This window comes from Scyliorhinus canicula, chromosome 10 (genome assembly GCF_902713615.1).
Source record: "Scyliorhinus canicula chromosome 10, sScyCan1.1, whole genome shotgun sequence".
Lineage (NCBI taxonomy): Eukaryota > Metazoa > Chordata > Chondrichthyes > Carcharhiniformes > Scyliorhinidae > Scyliorhinus > Scyliorhinus canicula.
The window spans coordinates 25,375,087-25,392,660 of NC_052155.1; the positions used below are offsets into that span (position 1 = coordinate 25,375,087).

At 43.4% G+C, this 17,574-nt stretch overlaps 1 protein-coding gene across 3 annotated transcripts in view; it reads right to left on the reverse strand.

Moving 5' to 3' along the window:
* The window catches only part of arhgap28 (Rho GTPase activating protein 28), a 221,860-nt gene that overhangs the window by 130,810 nt on the left and 73,476 nt on the right, over positions 1-17,574 (reverse strand). The window contains exon 2 of one of the 3 annotated variants that reach the window (XM_038808724.1): positions 9,147-9,213. The exons of the other annotated variants lie outside the window; for them this stretch is intronic. The gene's annotated coding sequence lies outside the window, so the exon portion shown is untranslated. The remainder of the gene's footprint in view (positions 1-9,146; positions 9,214-17,574) is intronic. 3 annotated transcript variants of the gene reach the window in all.

Genomic DNA, 17,574 nt, shown 5'->3' on the forward strand with positions numbered 1-17,574 from the left:
TGACCAGAAAAAGATTGGCTAAAAATGAAGTTAAAGGCAAACAGAATTCACTGGACAGATTAACTCACTGCTAAAGACCAAGAACAGACTTTCTCGCATGCGAATAAAATGTGTGGTTAACTCATCAGTTGAGTTTCTAAACAACCTCCTCCAGCTCTCCAACGCTCCGTGATGCCTGTTCTCCTCCATTCTATAATCCCACCACACAACCTCAATGTTAATCTCTTCAACACCGCCTGAACTTCTCCACCTCTTTACCTCTCCCTCTTTTCTTTAGCTCTCCCTCTTTATTTAAAATCCCCCTTAAAAATGTGGATGCGTGACCAAGACATTGGTCACCTTTCTCCTGTGGTTGGGTGTAAAATTGAGTCTGCATGTTCCTGTGAAAGGTACAGAGTACTTCATTAGTTAAATTTGCTATCGAAATGTAAGTTGCTGAGTGTTTTATTGTCATTTAACAAGTTATAAAGAGTAGTGGTAATTTGTGGTGATTGGCCCAAGGGGCAACACAGCAGAGTAAGGTCACCTGGTTTTGGGAGACCAATTGGTGCAATCATCCCAAGGGATGGAGTCCTCTCAGGCAGAGAGACATGTAGTGACCTAGATGTAGTCATACTGCTGCTGTAGGCTGCTGAACAATTCTTCATGAATCCTTTTTATATTCATAAATGAAGCCTGGAAAAATGCATCATTGCATCTGACGATGAGGATAAAATGATCATGAAATTGCCTCTTGCCCAACAACTGAGAGTATCCGGTTTTCATCAAAGTCTGAAAAAGAAAAGTACTCACCAGAATGTCTCTCTTTGGGTGAATAGACCCATTTGAGATACTGCCAGACCCTGAACAATATAGAATCAGAAAAGGGAGACAGTTCCAAGATACAAGGGCAATGGAGAGAACACAGCAAGACTCCTGGGTCAGAATCCACAAGAGGGGAGAGCAAAATGCAGAAACTTACTTCCACTTACATTGCAGACTAGGTCCGGGAGGCTCAGTGCATTGGAGAGGCTGATGGACAGATGCAGAACAAACCTGAATTGGCCAGTATAGTCAAAGGTTCAGGGAGGAATGCATAACAAGCTCAAGAAAATAACACTGTGAAGCAAGAGCTGCGGTTTTAAGTTTAAATTTAAAAACAAATTGCTGCAACTTCTTTTTTTTTTAAAAAGCACACCAAGAGCAGTGCTTTCAGTAAAAAGAAAATGCCCCAAGTGAACTGCAGCAAGGTGTCCCGAAGCAGGGGAAAATCAAGAGGCTGAAACTGACAAGCTCCTGATCTGAAGGATCAGAGCAAAGACTGCAGGGGTTCCATGGCAGCAATCGCTGCACTGCTGGATTTCAAACAGGCAGAAACGTTCTCAACCTATTTTTAAAAAGGTTAGCAGGTTTAAGAAAAAATGTCCTCGAGTGGACCACGCTGGGTCTCCAAGTGAAATAAGCAAAACAACCAGCACCTTCAGGAAAAAAAAGGAAGAAAAAAACATCAAGGAAAATACCCCCCAAATCGCTGAAAGGGCTTTCCTTTAGTAAAAAGGATACGTTTTAAAAGTTCAAAAGAGCAGCCTAGTTCACGCCAAAACTTCAAAAGCATGGGCAAAACAGATAAAGTCAACATCTGCTGACAGCTGAGAAAAAAAAAGACAGTCTTAAAGCGGTAATACAGTTAAAGTGGCAATACACTTAAAGAGGCAACAGCAAGGAGGAACAAATGGTAATGGACAAGAAAAACTGGAAAAGACCCAAATAGAGGGCAACTCTCAAAAAAGGTTCATAAGCAACAAAGACCTCAAGGAGGAGGCAACTGAAGACCCCAATGAAGACCTCAAAGAAGACACAATAAAATACGCCAAAGAGGAGGCAAAGACTTCTCCCGGTGTCTGCATTGGTTTTCTACAGGTGCTCCGGTTTCCTCCCGTAAGTCCCGAACGACATGCTGTTGGGTAAATTGAGCATTCTGAATTCTACCTGCGTGTCCCCCAAACAGACGTCGGAATGTGGCGACTGGGGGCTTTTCACAGTAACTTCATTGCAGTGTTAATGTAAACCTACTTGTGAAAATAAAGATTATTATTATTAGGAGGCAATAGAAGACCTCAGAAAGTTGGCAAAAGACCCCATTAGGAGGGCAAGTGAAAGACCCCATTAGGAGGGCAAGTGAAAGACCCCATTAAGAGGGCAAGTGAAAGACACCATTCGGGGGGGGGGGGGGGGGGGGGGCAGAATGGAATCAAGTCAACACTTTGTCAGAAACAGACCTGACCAGTGCGGTCAATAAGGGTTTGACTGAAGTCAAGACAAGTAGAAATGAAGGCTCCATTTGTGAAATGTATACATGATGGAGTCCCCTCTAAAGAAACACAAATTAAAAACTTTAAAAGAAACTGGGAACTATTGAATATGAAGGGGAATTAGCAAAAAAGAATTAAAGCTGTCGGCCACAAATCCATAAGACCACAAGACATAGGAGCAAGTAGGCCACTCAGCCCATCGAGTCTGCTCTGCCATTCAATGAGATCATGGCTGACCTGATAATTCTCAACTTCAATTTCCTTCCTAATCTCCATAACCTTCAATTCCCTTGCTGATTATGAAATCTCAGCCTTGAACATACTTAACAACCTAGGGTCTACAGCCCTCTGTAAAGAATTCCACAGATTCACTACCCTGTGAGAGAATGATGTGGAGATGCCGGCGTTGGACTGGGGTGAGCACCGTAAGAAGTCTTACAACACCAGGTTAAAGTCCAACAGGTTTGTTTCAAACACGAGCTTTCGGAGCACGGCTCCTGAAGAAGGAGCCGTGCTCCGAAAGCTCGTGTTTGAAACAAACCTGTTGGACTTTAACCTGGTGTTGTAAGACTTCTTACTGTGAGAGAAGACATTCTTCCTCACCTCTGTTTTAAATGGATGACCACTTAATCTGAGATTATGCCCTCTGGTCCTAAACTCATCTACAAGAGAAAACATCTTCAATAAAGCTCGAGGAGTCCACATTAAGCAAAAGTAAACAACATTATTTTACAACAATTATATACATGAGCAGCAGCAGAACCTCACTAGGCACTCTCTCTTGTAAGTCAGTTCCAGACTGTCTGGCCTTTGATACAAGTGCGGGTAAACTACCCCGCTGCTAGATATGCAGGGGAGCTTGCTCTCAAAGAGCACAGGGAAAGCAATAATCCCCCCACTGTATGCCCCGTGCTGTCCACGTGCTACCCTGTCCGCCACCCCCCCCCCCCCTCCCCCCGAGAATCCAATATGTTTCAATAAGGCCACTTCTCATTCCTCTGAATGCCAATGGGTACAGACCCAATCTACTCGACCTCTCCTCACCCGGGATTAACCTAGTGAACCTTCTCTGGACTGTCTCTAATGTCAGTATATCTTTCCTTAGATAAGAGGAACAGAACTAACAAAATTCCAGTTGCGGTCTAACTAATGCCTTGTATAGCTTTAATATGACTTCCCTATTTTGATACTCTGTCCCCTTTGAAATAAAGGGTAACAGTCCATTTGCTTTCCCAATTACCTGCTGAATGAGGAGCCTCTAATCACTCTGTGCTGCAGTTTTCTGCATCTTTCTCTATTTAAATAACATTCAGCTTCTTTATCTTCCGACCAAAGAGCATAACGTGACATTTTCGTAAATTATATTCCATCTGCCAAGTTTTTTGCCTACTCACCTAACCTGTCTCTATCCCTCTGTCAACTCTGTGTCACCCTCACCATTTGCTGTTTTTGTGTCATCCACAAACTTGGAAATAGTGCATTTGTTTCCATCATCGAAGTGATTAATGTACATGGTGAATAATTGTGACCCCAGAACAGATCTGTGCAACTCCACTAGTTACAGGTTACCACCCTGACAAAGTTCCTCTTATCCCAATTCTCTGTCTGCTATCAGTTAGTAATCCTCAATTCATGCTAATACACTATCCCAAACATTATTGTCTATTATCTTATTAAGTAGCCTTTTGTGTGGCACCTTATTGAACACATTTTGGAAATCCCAGTATATTACACCTACCGATTCCCCTTCATCTATCCTGCTCATTACGACCTCAAAAGAATTCTAATAAATTTGTCAGGCATGATTTTCTCTTCACGCAGCCATGCTGACTCTGTTTGATTATATTACACGTTTCTAAATGCTCTGCTATTACATCCTTTATAGGGGCAGCAGGGTAGCATGGTGGTTAGCATAAATGCTTCACAGCTCCAGGGTCCCAGGTTCGATTCCCGGCTGGGTCACTGTCTGTGTGGAGTCTGCACGTCCTCCCCCTGTGTGCGTGGGTTTCCTCCGGGTGCTCCGGTTTCCTCCCACAGTCCAAAGATGTGCGGGTTAGGTGGATTGGCCATGCTAAATTGCCCTTAGTGTCCTAATTAAAGTAAGGTTAAGGGGGGGGGTTGTTGGGTTACGGGTATAGGGTGGATACGTGGGTTTGAGTAGGGTGATCATGGCTCGGCACAACATTGAGGGCCGAAGGGCCTGTTCTGTGCTGTACTGCTCTATGTTCTAATGGGTTCAAACATATTCCGAATGATAGAAGTTAAGCTAGCTGGCCTATAGTTATTTGTGTTTTGTCAACCTCCTTTTTTGAATAAAGGGTATTCCTTTGGCAGTTTTCCAACCCTCTGGGACGTTTCCAGAATTTTAGGGTTCCTGGAAGGCTACTAACAGTGCATCCACTATTTCTGTAGCTACTTCCTAAATCCTGGTATGAAACCCATCAGGTCCAGAGGACCCATCAACCTTTAACCCCATTAGTTTCCCTAGTACATTTTCCCTCATGACTATTATAGTATTTATTTCTTCCCCCCCCCCCACTTCTGTCCCTTGATTATATATTTTTGGAATGTTATTAGTGTCTTCCACCGTGAAGACTAATGCAAAGTATTTGTTCAACTCCTCTGCTATTCCCTAGTTCCCCACTATTATTTCCTCAGTCTCATTTTCAAAGTTCACTTTGGCCTCTCGCTTCCTTTTTATATATTTAAATAACATTTTGATATTTCTTGCTGGTTTACTCTCCTAGTTTATCTTCTCTCTCTTTTTTTGGTCCTCTTTTGTTGGTTTTTAAAACTTTCCCAAACCTCTGGCTTAACACTAGGCTTTGCCACATTATGGGCGGAACTTTCTGGTCCCCAGCCGCGTGTTTCTCGGCAGCGCGCCATTCACTAGCGTCGGGATTCTCTACTCCTGCCACTGGTCAATGGGATTTTGCATCAAAGCCACCCCGCACCATCGAGAAATCCATTGACGGGGTGGGCTGTCAGTGGGAGAATTTCAACGGCCAGAGAATTCTGGACTATGCTTTTTCTTTCAGTTTAAAATGATCCTTCACTTCCTTGGTTAACCATGGTTAATTTATCAACTTCCTAGAATCTTTCTTCCTCACTGGGATATATTTTTGTTGTGAATTATGAACTATTTTTAGGAATATCTGCCATTGCTGATCAACCATCTTTCCCACTAAACTCCTTTCCCAATCCACTCCAGCCAACTCTGCTCTCATTCCTTTATAATTACCCATATTTAAATCTCCACAGTTGTTTCTGATCCATGTTTCTCGCTCTCAGATTGAATGCTAAATTCTTCCATTTTATGATCACTACTTCATAGGGGATCTTTTACTCAGAGATTGTTTATTAAACCTGCCTCACTACACATTACCAAAGTAGCCTGATCCCTGGTTGAATCCACAACATATTGTTTTCAAGAGGTTATTCACGAAGGTTCCTCCTGATCAACCTTGCCCCTCGCCTAAAGTTTGGTGATCCTCAGGTTAAATCACGACCAGTCAGCTCTTCCCCTCAAAGGAGAAAACAGCCTATGGTCCTCTGGGACTATGACAACTTTACCTTTGCCTGTTCTAGGAAATTGTCCCGTATATAGACGATTGGTTAATTAATAGAAAACAAAGAGTGGGGATTAATGGGTGTTTCTCTGGTTAGCAATCAGTAGCTAGTGGTGTCCCTCAGGGATCAGTGTTGGGCCCACAATTGTTCACAATTTACATAGATGATTTGGAGTTGGGGACCAAGTGCAAGGTGTTCAAGTTTGCTGATGACACTAAGATGAATGGTGAAGCAAAAAGTGCAGAGGATACTGGAAGTCTACAGAGGGATTTGGATAGTTTAAGTGAATGGGCTAGGGTTTGGAAATGGAATACAATGTTGATAAATGTGTGGTTATCCATTCTGGAAGGAATAACAGCAAAAAGGATTATTATTTAAATTATAAAATATTAAAACATGTTGCTGTGCAGAGAGACCTTGGTGTCCTAGTGCATGAGTCGCCAAAAGTTGGTTTACAGATGCAACAGGTGATTAAGAAGACAAATGGAGTTTTGTCCTTCATTGCTAGAGGGATGGATTTTAAGACTAGGGAGGTTATGCTGCAACTGTATAAGGTGTTAGTGAGGCCATACCTGGAGTATTGTGTTCAGTTTTGGTCACCTTACCTGAGAAAGGACGTACTGGTGCTGGAGGGTGTGCAGAGGAGATTCACTAGGTTAATCCCAGAGTTGAGGGGGTTGGATTACGAGGAGAGGTTGAGTAGACTGGACCTGTACTTGGAGGAATTTAGAAGGATGAGGGGGGATCTTATAGAGACATATAAAATTATGAAGGGAATAGATAGGATAGATGAGGGGAGGTGTTTCCACTGGCGGGTGACAGCAGAACTAGGGGGCATAGCCTCAAAATAAGGGGAAGTAGATTTAAGACTGACCTTAGGATGAACTTCTTCACCCAAAGGATTGCCCATCTATGGAATTCCCTGCCCAGTGAAGCAGTTGAGGCGCCTTTATTAAATGTTCTCAAGATAAAGATAGATAGTTTTTTGAAGAATAAAGAGTTATGGTGTTCGTGCGGGAAAGTGGAGCTGAGACCATAAAAGATCAGCCATGATCTCATTGAATGGTGGAGCAGGCTCGCGCCAGATGACCTACTCCCGCTCCGAGTTCTTATGTTTTTTATATACTCTATGAATTCTTCCTCATGGCCACCTCTCGTCAATTTGATTTTCCCAATCTACATGAAGATTAAAGTCACCCATGATTGAAGCACTGGCTTTTTTACAAGCCTTTATTATTTGCTGTTTTATTCTCTATCCTGCAGTATAGCCACTGTTCAGGGGCCTGTAGACTACTCCCACCAGTGTCTTCTTCTATTGGGCAGCACGGTAGCACACGTGGCTAGCACTGTGGCTTCACAGCGCCAGGGTCCCAGGTTTGATTCCCCACTGGGTCACTGTGCAGAGTCTGCACGTTCTCCCCATGTCTGCGTGGGTTTCCTCTGGGTGCTCCAGTTTCCTCCCACAGTCCAAAGATGTGCAGGTTAGGTGGATTGGCCATGCTAAATTGCCCTTAGTGTCCAAAAAAAAAGGTTAGGAGGGGTTATTAGGGTTATGGGGATAGGGTGGAAGTGAGGGCTTCAGTGGGTCGGTGCAGACTCGATAGGCGGATTGGTCTCCTTCTGCACTGCATGTTCTATGTTCTTCTTGTTATTTCTTCCCTCCACCCATCCAGATTTTATATCTTCCGTTGTACTTATTTCATCTTGTACCAACAAAGCTACACCACCACTCTTCCCTTCCTGCCAGTCCTTATGAAAAGTCACATACCCTTGAATATTTAGTTCCCAGTTTTGATCTCCCTGCAGCCATGTCACTGTAATGGCTACAAAATCATACCCATTAACCTCGATTTGTGCTGTTAATTCATTTATTTTGTGCCGACTGTTGCGTGCATTTAAGTAACAAACTATTAATTTTGCCTTGTTACCATTGTTTCCCATTTTGACCCTATTTGCTGCTGTTATTTATGCTTATACACCCTGTCCCTTCCGGTCATACTCTGGGTGTTATTACTCAAAGAACTGCCTTGTAATGCTGTCATATCCTTTGCTTTGCAAACCGACACATCCCCTCTACAGAACTGGCCCCCCTCTATTGAGTTTAAAGCCATCTCTACGTCCCTCGTTATGTGGCTTGCAAGAACACTGGTCCCAGCAAGGTTCAAATGCACGCCACCCCAACGATACAACCCCCACATTCCCCAGTACCGATGCCAGTGCCCCACAAACTGAAACCTACTTCTCCCATACCAGATATTAGGACAACAGGATGAAATGATTGACAGCAAACTTGAAAAAAAGATTTACAAATTGAAGTTAAGAATAAGGAGAAATCAATGAGACAATATAGAATAAGCTGAACTCCATGAAAAAGCAACTAGAAAAGAACAAGTCCAGTACAGAATTGAATCAAGAGGATAAGAGCTTGAAGGTGGGAAGATTGGCCATGAGATATTAACTGAAGAGATAAAAACATTGAAATTGACAGTGAAAATCAGCAATTCAGACAGTGGAAGAAACAGATTACGTTCGAGAACAAAATTGTTGCGATGGTCACCATAGAATAGCACAAGAAACAAATGTAAAATTATGAAAAAGATACTGAATTGAAATGATAGAAAGAGCAGAAACTTCATCACATGACCCAAGTACCCGAAACAGAGTGCCATGACCATTCCTTCACACGTGACAGACCAAGACTGTGTTGTATTGTAATGGTATATGCCTGTACACATTAAAATGCAAGATGCTCAGCAGAGCAAGGGTTAACATGGGACTGGAGAGTCGCACTGCCCACTGAGTAATGTATGTAATCACATGGTCAGAGAACAGTCTAGAACTGAACTCGGTAAGCAGCAAACCTGCATGGAACAGCTCAGTGCAAGACCATATTTGGAACTGTGCATAATTAAAGCCGACCAAAAAGAGTTTTTATGTTTAAACACACAAGCCTCAAGATCTCATTAATGAGTCATCACCACTGCAACATAAGAATTCTGTTAAATACATAATATGACATGATGTCATAATATGAAACTTTGGTCGTGGATCAAATTAAATTCTCTGAGTTGTGGTTGGGACCAGGCCCCTGTCGTACCAGGCAGATATGGAGGGACAGATCGTTCGTAAACATGTGGGCCACTTGGAGGAGTAGAGAGACCTCTCGCAGTCAATGTTGCCATCAAGAAATGTTTTCAAACTCGTAAACATCAAAGTACCTGATCGACCTGTTATAGACATGATGGAGGTCAAGGAAGTAATGAACTGCCTGTGCCAATGGGGTACCTGTTATTGGAGTTCCTGTTAATGTCGATCCTGCGGAAGCATCTCAGGACTATAGAATTATGCCGCTCTGCAAGAAACAGAAAAACCCCTCAAAGAATCGATGTATAATTGTCCAACTCATGTATATAACGTTTAGCTAGAATTAGGACTGAATAACTTACTGATTGAAGATTGTATAAAGCAGGTAAAGGGAGAGGAATGTGATGACTGTCCCTTTAGGGGCAGCACAGCAGAGTAAGGGTCACCTGGTTTGGGGAACCAATTGGCACTTGAGGCGTAATCACTTCTGGGGGTGGAATCGTCTCTCAAGCAGAGAGATATGTCGGGACTTAGGGTACAACCATGTGACTGCTGTAGGCTGCTGAACAATTTTCGTGAATAAATCCTTTTTGTATTCACAAATGAAGTCTGTGAAAGTGCATCATTACAAATGGTCAACTCCCTAAAATATTATTGCATCTTCTCCAAATAAATTAATTGTACTCGTGTTTAATGTTGATATAAAGTATTCGCAGTGAATCTGGAGTGCAGAGAAATCCAACTCTTAAGAAATTGATGAGAAAGAAAACTATCTAATCCAGTCCAATCCGTCGCTCCAAAGTGACCCAACCATGTTCTGTGAGAAATCAAAGTGTGCTGTCACAGGAAGTTGATTGGTAAAAGAGTGTTTTTCGCATTTATCTTCAAAACGCGTTAATTTTATTAATTGTAAGGTCTTTTTTCAATAGCAGTAAGGTGTGCTATGTAGCAAGGCTTATTAGATTGGCTGGTGAATATGGCCAGCTGGAGGGGCGGAGAATCCTGCTGCTGGCGGGGGCGCGCCACACCAGAAAACTAGTGCAGCGGGACATGATCCCGCCCAACTTGTCTGCAGTAAGTATCTGCGGCTGGAGAAACTTGGGTTCAAAGGCATTGAGCTGGAGACCGAGCTGCAGACACTGCAATATATCAGAGGGGGAAAGTTGCCTTGGACACTTTGTTCTAAGAGACAGTCACAACCCTTTGGAGAGGGTCATCCGATTTGGTCCAATGTCAATGACAGGAGGGTGTGACTGTAAGTGAAGTAGGTATGGGGATCGTAGAGATAGAAGTGGAGGGTGCTCAGGACTGGAGAGGAACTTGCAGAAGGAGGGGAAGGACCCACTCACCATGGTCCACATGGGCATCGAAGACTTGAATGGAGAGAAAACAAAGAATAGGAATAAACGTATCATTCTCAATTTGGTAGACTGTGACTAATAAGGCACTGTGGCGATCAGTGATTTGATGTGGGGACCAAATATATTATTTCCCTAGTATGCTGATGACTCAAAACTTGGCGGAATAGAAGTTGTGAGGAGGATGCAAAGAGGCTTTAAGATTCAGACAGGCTGAGTGGGCAGGAACACAGCAGACAGAATATAATGTGGAAAAATGTGAAGTTATTGTCATGGGAATGTCACTTTAAGAAATGCTTGTCTTCTCAAGGGGCTGCAGTGATGTCAGTGTGTGGGTGGAGCTCTGCTTTTTACTTTCGTTTTGAGCTGGAAGCTGTTTTTGTCCCTGAGTTTTAGTTTTGTTTTCAGTTGTAGAGCTGCATTCAAACCAAGAAAGTGTATTTTGGTCTCTCTCTCTGCATGCTAAAGAATATCACCAGATCACTTGATGATTTCAAAGTAATACCTGTTTCTGTAAGGAATGCAAACCTACTGTCTTTGTTAAAAAGGGTCTTTGAATTATGGATGTTGTTGGGAAAGTTACTAAGGGTTACCTATAGAGTACTGTATCTTTGGGGGGGGGGGTATGAGTGTTGGTAGTTGATACGATACAAAGAAAAGTACAGCACAGGAACAGGCCCTTTGGCCCTCCAAGCCTGTGCCGACCATGCTGCCCGCCCAAACTAAAATCTTCTACACTTCCTGGGTCCGTATCCTTCTATTCCCATCCTATTCATGTATTTGTCAAGATTCCCCTTAAATGTCACTATCGTCCCTGCTTCCACCACCTCCTCCGGCAGTGAATTTACTGTGTGTTTATAAAATGTTAACTGGATTCATAGAATAAACATTGTTTTGCTTAAAAATACTTTAGATCTCTGTTGCATCCCACCTGTAAAGTGGGCCCTTGTGCTCACCATAACCAAAATCTATTAAAAGTTGTGGGTCAGGTGAACTCCATGATATACTTTGGTGTTCTCTAAACCCTGGCCCATAATATTATTCACTTCGGCAAGAAAGACAGAAATGCAGAGTATTTCTTAAATGGTGAGAGATTGGGAAGCGTTGATGTCCAAAGTTGTCTGGGTGTCTTTGTTAACAATTCACTGAAACACCGGGTGTAGCAATCAATTAGGAAAGCAAATGGTATTATTGCCAGAGCATTTGAGCAAAGGATTAAATAAATCTTGCTGCAATTGTATAGAGCCATGGTAAGGTGGCACCTAGAGTGCTGTGTACATTTTTGATTTCCTTACTTAAGGAAGGACATATTTGGTACAGAACGAGTGCAACAAAAGTTTTCTGAGATGGTGGGAGTGTCCTCAGAGGGTAGATGGAGGAGGCCGGGCCAGAGTAGTGATCGCCTTGAAACATACAGTTGTGAGAGTTATAATGTGATGAAGGCAAGCACGCTGTATGCCTTCTTGACCACTCTATCGACCTGCGTCAAGATTTTGTCAAGCTATGCTGTTCTACATTCAACTGGCTATCCGACTGGCTGGCTGAAGATTATTGATTCAGTTGTGAGATACAATAGTGCAAGTTAATTAAGGTGGAGGCAGAAACTAAAGAAAATTTCTGGTTTCAGACGCGATTCGCAGGAGACAATCAGGGCTGGAAGCACAGCAATTGGTGCCGCTATTTTCAGGTGGAAGATCTGGCTTCAGGTCTAGGAGATGGAATGCAATGTAAATGACTAATCAGGTCTTTGTAGACTTGTTGGGGGTAGTGGGGGGGGAAGAGGTACATCTCCATCACAGTCTCAAGCAGTCCATGCTTCCCTATATACCACTTAACTTCCATGTCCACAGATCACGCTGTCGCCACAGTACTCTCTTGCACTGCTCTCTCTACTATTTACTTTCCTCTTGAAATCTACTCTGTGTTGATCTTAATAATTCCAATCAACTACTCGCCATTTCTGTAAAGGGGCACCAGTTCAGAAGCAATGCCAACAAACTTAAATTGGACTTTTCAGCTAGCATTTTTGCACAGGAGTGTTCATAATTACAGTAAACACAAACAAAAGGGCATTGACTTGAAATGTTAACCTTATACTTTCTCTCCCCACAAACACTTGCTAATCTGCTGAGTGCATTCCAAATGTTCCACTTTTATTTCTGATTTCCAACATCTGCAATGTCACGACTTACAGTCACAATGCAGTTACAACTTTTACAAAATTATGTACAAGGAATATTCAATGCTTTCTACATTTCTTTGACTCAAGTCATGTCCTGCACTTGTCCATAGAGTGTATTTGAGAGGAAGGCATAGAGCTTGGCGTATGGAAAATAAAGTGTGCCAAACAATTACTGAAGCAAAATACAATACATCGGGAGAAAAATGTGTAGAAAAGCAATTCCTACTCCAGTTAAACCAAAAGTAACGTTCAATAACGCTTACATTGTGGAAACTTGTCAAGGCAGGGTAAAATAAATATTAGTTAGCAGGTCCAGAGCTCAATGTGTAACTGAGCCAGATCAATTAGGAATGCCCCAATCCAATCCTGCGCCTTTGCTAATTTGATTAGCTTCAACTGGGGTTCATTTCTAGATGATCCGAGTTTAATCCCAGGGCTTTTTGACTGTTTTGAGATAAAGAAACAAGCCTGGGCTCCCCTTTGCAATTCCTAGTGATCCTGTGAGGACATAGGGTGAAAATTATTTTTGGCCAAATAGTCTGTTGACAGTACAGAACAGACTTTCCTTCCTTTTTGCTGCTGGAAGTGACGCCAAATACTGAACATTCCCACCCATATTTGGGTGGGTATACTCAAAGGGAATGTTATTCAAGAAAACACATAATTCAATGTATCTCCCTTCCCTTAACAACCCTGGGTATGAAGCTGACCATCCTTTTCCAAAACCCATTCAATTTAATGAGGTGGGAGCGTGGGATTCACAGTTTTTATGGGCCACATGCAAAGTGCACTCTCAAGATTTTTTTAAAAAACGACAACTGCTTGACCTGGGGTCAGCCGGCCACACGTTACTGTTTCACAGGACCAACATCGTAACAGTCCCATCACCAGGACCAGGTTTCGAGGCACAGCTGCAAAAACCACCCAAGCACAGTCCATTTGCAGAATCAGCAAAGTCCATCTTGGTCGCTCTAAGGGGGATGCAGTCCGATTACCTGAACACCCGGCTGCATTTATTGAAAGAATTATAGCCTTGGAGGAAAATCTAGTTACTGCTGCCTAGAGTGACAACTTAGATGAGCTACTGGAGGTATGGAGAGCCAATGGGGAGGAGAAATGTTTACAAATGCTTGGAAGTTCCCTTTTCATACATCAAATGTGTTTGCCCATTAAAGTTTTGATGGTCAGCCATGAGTTGCAGGAAATTGAAGTTTTCAGAATATTATAGGATTCTTACAGAATTGGCAAACCTCTCTTTGAGGCAGTCTCTCAAGAACAAGGATGGCTTCCTTCCACTCCAATCGAAGGGTTTGAGATGGCTGTTGAATCCAAAGCGTGATATTCAAACTCTGCCATATGTAGGGCAAATGGGTTGTTTGGAGGTTTGTGCACTCCTGCCAATACTTCAACTGCACCTCTCTTTGTTCCCAAAGACTATTCATGTATTGGTGACTTCTCAAATTAACATTTTCCATTTTGGTGAGTCACAAACAAGGGTCTCCCATGAGCCGGTGGGTGTGTTGACAGGTCAACAATGTTTGGCAATTGGCAGACATGGTATCAGGTACAATCCGGCAGAGACCATTTCTCTTCACTTTCTGGAAGAAACACCATCGGTCCCTCGCTGAGGTAGAAGAAAGATAGAAGCCAAAGAGAATGGAGCTCTGAGGGAGTCTCGCGATGCCTTGCTACTTACGACTCTTAGCTATATGAATCGCTGGCAGGAGTTAACAAATGACCCCCAGCAGGCGATGAGCAAAAAGGTTACCTCTGCCAAAGTGTTGGGCAAGGGGAGGCGACACTTTGATCACCTGTCCTGAAGTTATTGGCCAGAGCTCTTCCAATCAGTGATTGAATAGGGTAAATAATGAACCGCCCCAGAAATAAAGCATATTAACGGGTGCTTGGAGGCAAGGGCCTGTTCTTGTGAGGCAGCTGCCTTCTTCAGCTGGAGAAAGACCAGAGGAGAGTAAGAGCAGGAGAGGAGCTTCCGAACACTTCAGCTAGACAGCAGAAAGCTGCTGCCAGACCTCCTTTTTAGTCAATCTGCAATTCCCAGAATAAAGAACGTCATTTGGCCTGATTTAATTCATCCATCAGTCCAGAGAGAAGATAACCAAGGATACATATACTATTCCAGTGCTTCCCAAAGTGAATCCAGGCTGTTTGCTTCTATTTGACTTTTGATAGTGTTTGCTACAGTCCATTTAGTTTGTCCCTTCCTCAAAGTCAAGGAGGTTGGTCAGGCAGTGTCTGTCCTTCCTGAATTCACCCTAGCTGCTGTTAACCAACTTACTGTTGTACAGGATGATCCTGAAGTTTGCGTTCACCACAAGACCAATCAACGTGGATTTAATTCACCGTTCACTATCAGACTTGGTTCCTTTAGTGTTTGCGAAGTAAATATTGCTCCTTTACATTCTGGCGAAAGGACAGCAATCTGAAACATTAACTGCTTTGCACTCCACAATGCTGCCTCAGCTACCGTTTCCAGCATTTTCCAATTTTATTCCACTGTTTCTAGTACACAGCTTGAAATCCTCCAACCATTTCCATTGGGGTACAGCCAAGCATCTTTCCTTGTGTAGTTCTGCCTTGTTATATATTATTCCCCGGTCCTGCTCACACGAGTATTATCCTGTTGTAAATGTTGTATGTGTACATCACAAACAATTGCAATGGCCAAAGTCAGATGATCACATGAAAATAAAACAGATAAAAGTTCTATATATATATATGTCTACATATTCACATGAAGAATCATCCCAAATCATACCAAATGATTGTAAAGCTGAACTTAAAGCACCAATGGATATGATTTTTGATTGTTGACATAAAAGCATTGCCATTTGTTTCCAATTGCTTTATATTTAAGGCTCCATCTTCAATGTATCACTTATTGATTTACTCCACCTCAGCCCAGTTTCAGTCCTGGGTTTTTTAAATATGCTTAAGCACCTAACGGCTGCTTATTATTATTCAGCGCGGTAATCACGTGAGGTTTATTTAAAAGCAGCAGTGCAAGGGCAGCACGGTGGCACAGTGGGTTAGCCCTGCTGCCACACGGAGCCGAGGTCCCAGGTTCGATCCCGGCTCTGGGTCACTGTCCGTGTGGAGTTTGCACATTCTCCCCGTGTGCGTGGGTTTCCCCCACATAACCCAAAGATAGGTGTATTGGCCACGCTAAATTGCCCCTTAAATCGGAAAAAATGAATCAGGTACTCTAAATTTATATTTAAAAGACAGCAGTGCCTCTGCCAGTGCAAACCACACCCTAGACAACTGGTTTTATCATTTTCCTGTCACAAGATAAACCATGGGCGGGATTCTCCTTGCCCGCTGCAGAGAATGAAGATTTGGCCCAGTGCTAAATTCTCCAATCTTGCTGGCAGCGGTAGGGTGGCGAACACGCTACAGAGAATCCCGGCCAACATATTCTACACGCAAGTGTCAACTCTATCATAAGAGTTCTTCCATCGAGTCTCTGTCGGCTGCCAGTGAAATGGGCAGGATACCAGAATATGAAGCAGCCTTTCCTGAAACAATACATTCTGACCTTGTATGTGATACGCAATTGTGCTTATATTTCCACTGAACACTCAGCCAGCTGAAAACCTTTCCTCAGACTATGTTTTATAGCCCGAGACACATATTTCAGCAACCGTTCTGATGCACTATCAATTACCACAAAGACGAGAGTACTGGAATAATCAAGGCTTTACTGAGCAAAGATGTTGTGCCTCCTGTAGCTGGAACCAGAATGGCTGCAGCACCGGCGAGCACACACGTTTATACTCCGCCTACTGGGCGGAGCCAGCAGGCAGGGATTTACCCATGTACCTCTACTATACGTGTCTTACTGTAATACATATAATACTGCTACTGGTGACTACCACACGTTCCATCTGCAAAGTTAATATTGGAACTCAAATGGTACAGAAACAAAAAGGAATCAAAAAAAAGATTTGAGCTTCTAAGTAGCAGAAAGGATGGGAAAGTAAATGAAGGTATGCTGGGCCATTTAACTTGCCGGAAACATGAATTCAACTACCTCTGCTGTTGTTAGACACGCCCATTGAATTTCAACAACTTTGTGTGACGAGAGAACATCTGGGTCCTGAATGAACAGGGCAACCGAGGATCTCCCTAATAAATCAGTGCAAGGATGGAGGAGGATAGTGAGTCCACCACCAAATCAGGGATAGAAATGGGAGACAAAGAAAGATTGGACTAAGAGAGAGGAAAAAGGGGAAAGTTTTTAAAAGTTACATTTCATAGTTTTAAAATATCCAATTAAAACCGAGGACGGAGACTCCACTCCTGTAATGGTTAAATTTTAGATGGTGCAGATGTTCATTGGTAATAATTAATAGCGTGTAGTTATGGGGCTGGTTTAGCTCACCAGGCTAAATCGCTGGCTTTTAAAGCAGACCAAGCAGGCCAGCAGCACGGTTCGATTCCCGTACCAGCCTCCCTGGACAGGCGCCGGAATGTGGCGACTAGGGGCTTTTCACAGTAACTTCATTGAAGCCTACTCGTGACAATAAGCGATTTTCATTTTCATTTCATTTCATTAAGAACCTAACAACCAATCCAGGCTTAATTAAGGTACGCGTGGACCGTAAATGGCACCAAAACACTTTGCATCACTTCAAACTGCTCTAGCCTGGAGGTAAATTTAGTTCTTACTGACCGCGTAAACCTCATGCACTCAAATATTTCCAAAACGAGCCAGACAGGAAGGTGCCATTTTCTCAAAAACAATGGCAATGTGACATATCCTGGACAGCAGCTTTTAAGATTTGTGTGTTTAATCATGGCCAAAATCCCCCCCACCCACTCCCTCACCCCCCACCCACTCCCTCACCCCCCCACCCACTCCCTCACCCCCCACCCACTCCCTCACCCCCCACCCACTCCCTCACCCCCCACCCACTCCCTCACCCCCCACCCACTCCCTCACCCCCCCCCACTCCCTCACCCCCCCCCCCATCTCCCTCACCCTCCCCATCTCCCTCAGCCCCCCCCCCCCCCCCAATCTCCTCCCTCCCCCCCCCCATGGTGGGTTTTCCAGCGGTGGTGGAAGCTC